Source organism: Mauremys reevesii, unplaced genomic scaffold (genome assembly GCF_016161935.1).
Source record: "Mauremys reevesii isolate NIE-2019 unplaced genomic scaffold, ASM1616193v1 Contig25, whole genome shotgun sequence".
In the NCBI taxonomy this organism is placed as follows: Eukaryota; Metazoa; Chordata; order Testudines; family Geoemydidae; genus Mauremys; species Mauremys reevesii.
In genome coordinates, this window is record NW_024100835.1 from 201,298 (window position 1) to 206,794 (window position 5,497).

The 5,497-nt window shown below is 55.0% G+C and overlaps 1 long non-coding RNA gene across 1 annotated transcript; it reads left to right on the forward strand.

Annotated features, from left to right (window-relative positions):
- The first annotated feature begins 2,673 nt into the window (after positions 1-2,673).
- LOC120393602 lies at positions 2,674-5,241 on the forward strand. Its single transcript, XR_005592088.1, has 3 exons — positions 2,674-2,819; positions 3,699-3,817; positions 4,987-5,241. It is a non-coding gene; the product is annotated as an uncharacterized LOC120393602 (long non-coding RNA).
- The last annotated feature ends 256 nt before the right edge of the window (positions 5,242-5,497 follow it).

Genomic DNA, 5,497 nt, shown 5'->3' on the forward strand with positions numbered 1-5,497 from the left:
GCATTCAGGAGAGCTGGGGTCAATTCCCAGCTCTGCTGCAAACTTCCTGTGTGATCTTGGGCACCTCTCCCTGCACCTCAGTTCCCCATCAGTAAAATCATCCTTTATTTCTCCCACCTCGTGTCTATTCTGACTGTGAGCTGTTGAGAGCAGGGACTGTCCCCTCCTGTCCGTACAGCACCTGGCACACAGGGGCCTGCAGGTGCTGCTCTACCACACGTGCTGATAATCAAGTGTTCTGCATCTCCACTGACGTCGCTGTGACTTTCTTCTAGCTCTGCAGCTTTTGGATGAAGCGCAGGCAGGAGTCCGGCTGCTGAAAGCCCAGCTGGGTAACGTCAGTGCAGCGTATGGAGAAATTCAGATCCGTCTGGACAACGTCAGTGCAGTGCGAGGAGCAGTGCAAGGTCACTGCAGTAAGTACTAGCTGCAGTGCTGGCTGGTGACATTTCTGCAGGTGCTGAGGATGAACGGAGGATTTCAGGCTCCCAGAGTGACAACGCAGCGACTTTCTCCAGCACCGAGTTCTCTTCCATTGAAAATCACCGGTGGCTGCACCTGGGCCCACACCGTGGTGATGGGTGTGGAGTTAAATTATACCCTAGGCCTCGTTAGCCTAATGGGGGCACCCAGCTGTAACAATGCGGTTCTGGCAGGACCCAACTGAGAGTGCCAATTCAGGACAAATTGCTTAAAACAGGGCAGTCACAGCCCAAGGCTGGGTTTTTTCCACCTCTAAGGCAAACCAAACTAGCCAGACAAAGAAGACTTTGGTCTCACCCCACTGACTGACCACAAGTCACACAAGCAATTCCCTTAGACACTCCAGTTTCCTAGTATCACCACCAGTGCCACTCGTTATGGGGACAAATGGTTATGAAAACCAACACCCCAATAAAGAAAAAAAGGGTTCTCTCAATCCCAAAGAATCAAGCCCCAGACCCAGGTCAATATACACATCAGATCTTACCCACAAATCACACTGTTGCCAATCATTTAGAATCTAAAATCTAAAGATTTATTCATAAAAGGAAAAAGATAGAGATGAGAGCTAGAATTGGTTAAATGGAATCAATTACATACAGTAATGGCAAAGTTCTTGGTTCAGGCTTAAACTGCAGGTTCAAATCAAGTCTCTGGAACATCCCCAGCTGGGATGGGTCAGTCAGTCCTTTGTGTAGAGCTTCCATTTGTAGCAAAGTCCCTCCAGAGGTAAGAAGCAGGATTGAAGACCAGATGGAGATGAGGCATCAGCCTTTTATAGTCTTTCCAAGTGTAAAAACCTCTTTGTCCTTACTGTGGAAAATTACAGCAAAATGGAGTCTGGAGTCACATGGGCAAGTTCCTGCACTTTGCTGAGTCACAAGCAGGGCCAGTGAAAGGATGTTTCGCGCCCTAGGCGAAACTTCCACCTTGCACCCTCCCCCTCCCGTGCCCCCGCCCTGAGGCACCCCCCACACACCAGCTCCCCCACTCCACCCTGAGGCACCCCCCCACCCCAGCTCACTCCTGCTCTGCGCACGAACACGAGCACCCCGAGCACGCTGTGGCCGCTTCACTTCTCCCGCCTCCCAGGCTTGTGGTGCCTAAGCGGATTGGTGCTGCCAGTCTGGGGGGCGGGAGAAGTGAAGCGGCCATGGCATGCCTGGGGAAGAGGTGGGGAAGGGGTGAGCTGGGGCGGGGAGTTCCCCTGCATGCCGCCCCTCCCCCCCGCGGTTGCTGCCGAAGAAAATGGCACCCCCCTTGGGCCTAGGTCGCCTAAATGGTTGCACCGGCCCTGGTTATAAGGCCTAGCTGCCTTCTCTCAATGGGTCAGTTGTGTAGCTGATGGTCCTTAATGGGCCATCAAGCAGGCTAGGCAGAGCTAACACCAACTTGTCTGGGGTGTCTCTCAGAAGCACAGCATAAGTTTGAAGTACAGACAGGATTGAGCCAATATTCATAACTTCAACTACAAAAATGACACATGCACACAGACAGCATAATCATAACCAGCATCCTATAACCTGGTCTTAGAGACCTCATTAGACCCCCTTCATACAAGATTTGGTGCCACTACAGGACTTTGGTTGCAACCATGTTCTATATGGTCCCAGATTATATCAATAACGTCACACCAGCTATCAGCACTTCTTAGACGCTCCAACCCTGTCAGCTCATAGGCAAAAAGTGATCCTGGCATTTCAGCGTATGGGGCGTTAGTTTCAGAACCATCCCTGAGCCAGCGCCCCCAGCAGGGTGTTCAGGGATGTGCAAAAGTGCAAAAGACCCAAGACTTTCATCACTGAAAATTGTTGATACTGAACCAGGAGATCTTCCACCTTGGGCAGCTACATTCCCCCTCCTGAATTCCCCCTCCCAGCTCAGCTGCACAGTGAGTCTCCCCTTTCCCATTACAGCCATGCTGCTCTGCACTGGGACCAGCGCCCATGCTCCAGCCCAGATGCAGCTGCATTTCAGTGCTCGGGGAGTGACCCCGTGGTGTCTGCTTTCTGCAGCGCTCTTTGAGATCCATCATGTGCCCAGAGAATGATGCTGGAGAATCAAAAGTTCCCTGGGCTGGGGGCAGCTGAAGGGCAGGGGAAATGCTGCACTAGAAACCCTGAGCTCCCTGTGTGTGTCCCTGTGACTTTAACCTGGGCTTCTCACCTCAGTCTCTGCTCCTAGGTGATGTGCTGACAAAGTTCTCCAGGGGCTGGAGGTTTTACGGTGGGAACTTTTATTACTTTTCACAAGAAAGGAAGTCGTGGGACGAGGCCGAGCGGTTTTGTGTGTCTCAGGACTCGCACCTGACCTCTGTCTCCTCCCAGGCGGAACAGGTGAGTGCAGGAAGCTCCTAGGGGCTTGGATAATGGGTCAGTGCCTTGTTTCATACCAGAAGGAAGTAGAAGATGGCAGCTGAGCTTGCAAACTATCAAAGAGGATGCCAAGCCTTGGTACCTGACTCAAGGGATTCACCCATCAGTTTAAAAGCAGAGATGGGGCAGAGGAACTGTGCCAGGATCTGGACTTCCCGGAGTCTGGGGTGCCGGGGGAGGGGGATTTGGGGTCAGGCTCATTTCTGATTTTCCCTACTTCCAATGTAGCATTTCCTGCAAACCCAATGGCCTTTCCCAGTGAGGACCCCTTTGATCCCTCTCCCCAGGCTTGAGCTCCTGCTGGACAATCTAGAAGCCTGTATCTGGAAGGCTTGTGTGCAAGGGGCCATGCACCTCTCAGAGAATCCTCTCTCCCCACGTGCCCACTGCAGCCCTCGCCCCAGGCCTCTGCGGCACTTTCGGAGGAGGAAAAATCCCACCCTCCGGCAGGGCCAGACTTTGCACCCAGTTCTCTGCTCTGAGCTTTGCCTCCTGCAAGGGCAGGGGGCTGGTGTGAACTCTGAGGTGCCCGTCAGTACCTGCCGCAGCCCAGCCCTGAGGGGGCCGTGGGGGGAGTGTTCTGAGACGGGTCCCTGCTGCTGTTAGCCCCAGGCAGATACAGATACAGACACAGACACAGAGCTGCTCCAGGGCTCCCTCAGGGTCTCCCAGCTAGTCACTGTCAGCGGTGGGGGCAGGACACCGCGTCTCCCGCTGCCCAGTGCCCTGCTCACACCACCAGACGCCCTTTCCTCTCCCCCAAAATCTGTTCAGCCCAGGCAGCTGCATCCTGCAGCCTCTCTTGGGTGACCTGCACATGCTGCAAACTGTGTTGTCCAGGAGTTTCTCTCCAACGAGACCAAAGGACAAAATCACTGGATTGGACTCACCGACCAGGAGACAGAGGGCAGCTGGCGCTGGGTGGACGGCACAGAATACAGAGCAGACGCAAGCAGGGGGTGAGTAAAGCTTGAGAGACGTGATTATTTATTACACTTTGGGTCACAAGCTCTTTCGGGCAGCGTCTGTACGGCCCCTGGTGTCTATGCAGCACCCAGCACAGTGGGACCGATCCTGAGGGAGGCCCCCGGGCGCTGCCACGACAGCAGTGAATCCTCTCAGGAATTTCTGCTAATGCCCCTTTGCTTAGAGCAGGAGCCTAAACACGGAGTGTGTGTTCAGTGCCCACTGAGACCCAGGGCCAGAGCCTCCCCTGGGTAACTCGGCATTGACTTGAATGAACCACAGGGATTTACACCAGCTGAGGATCTGGCCCCAAGTCGACTCAGTGCAGCCAGGGGAGTCTGGAGTGAGCGGCAGGTTCCCGCTCCCCTTGGGATTGCGCTGCGCTCTCCCCTCGGTCAGGCTGGGCACGGGGAGGCTGTGGGGCCGGGGCCATGGCCGGAGCCAGTTGCAGTCGGTGCAGTGACCACAGGGGGCTGTGGGCGAGGCCCATAAGCAGGGCCAGGGAGAAGTTAATGACTGGCCCCCGCTGGCCTCTCTCCCCGTTCCTGCGTTCCCATCCCGGGGGTGCCTGGGACGTGCTGTGCCACCTGCTCTGGTTCTGGGCACTGAGATCCGAGTTGCTGCTGCTCAGCGTTTGGAGCCACACACTGACTTTGGCTCTTTGCTGGCCTGTCAGGCGCAGGGCAGGTGCTACCCCCGGCCGTCAGAAGCCCTTCGTTACCATGGCCACAAGAGCTGTGGAGAACTCTGAGGCAGGGCCAGCTTTAGGCCCATTTGCCTGACTCCCCGGAATCAGGCCCTGCCCTTTAGGCGCCTTTTTAATTTTTTTTACTCACCCCAGTGGCGGTCTGCTCCGCCGGGGTCTTCGGCGGCCCCGTTCTCCCAGCTGGAGCTTCAGCCGGAGCATGACAGTCCCGCGGCCCCAAAGTGCTGCCGAGGACTGGGAGTGCCACCGGGTGAGTACAAGCCCCGCCCCCGCAGGAATCGGGCCCTGCACTTGCTAAAGCCGGCCATGCTCTGAGGAGTGACCGTGGGGTGCATCGCTTCACTGCGTCATTGCTGGGTGTCTTGGTTCCCTGCCAACAGCAGAGTCCACAGAGCAGAACTGAGCTCAGGAATTGGCTGTGGTTCTCCCCTGAGCCATTAACACTCTGATCCGTAGGTTCTGGGAGGAGAATCAGCCAGACAACTGGCATCAGGGGACAGGAGGCAGAGAAGACTGTGTTGAGACCCGCAGAAGGGAGCTGAAGTGGTGGAATGATGCCAACTGCTCTCTGCCTTCTAGGTGGATTTGTAAGCAGGCCCATGGACAGGCTGGGCTGTGATATGCAGGTCTCAGCACCTCAGAAAGCACCTTAATTTCCAAGCTATGCAGCATGTTTTCCAGCCACCTGCCAATGAGGAGGCCTGTGCACTGGAGGGGGCCACATGGGATGTGCATCACAAGGATGCTTTGTCTTGGTGTGATATTTCTGGCTGTGGCAGAGAGAGCTGCCCTTATGCCGCTCAGTGTGGCTGGCTCTGTAATTTGTATGTTTCCAGGTCTGTCACTGAATAATTCCTTGGATCATGGAGTTAGCGTTTCATAATCACCCAATAAATAATTATTTGCTTGACTTGAATTTCTAATTTTTGCACCTTTTGATCAGATGTTATGATGATGTCAGAACCAT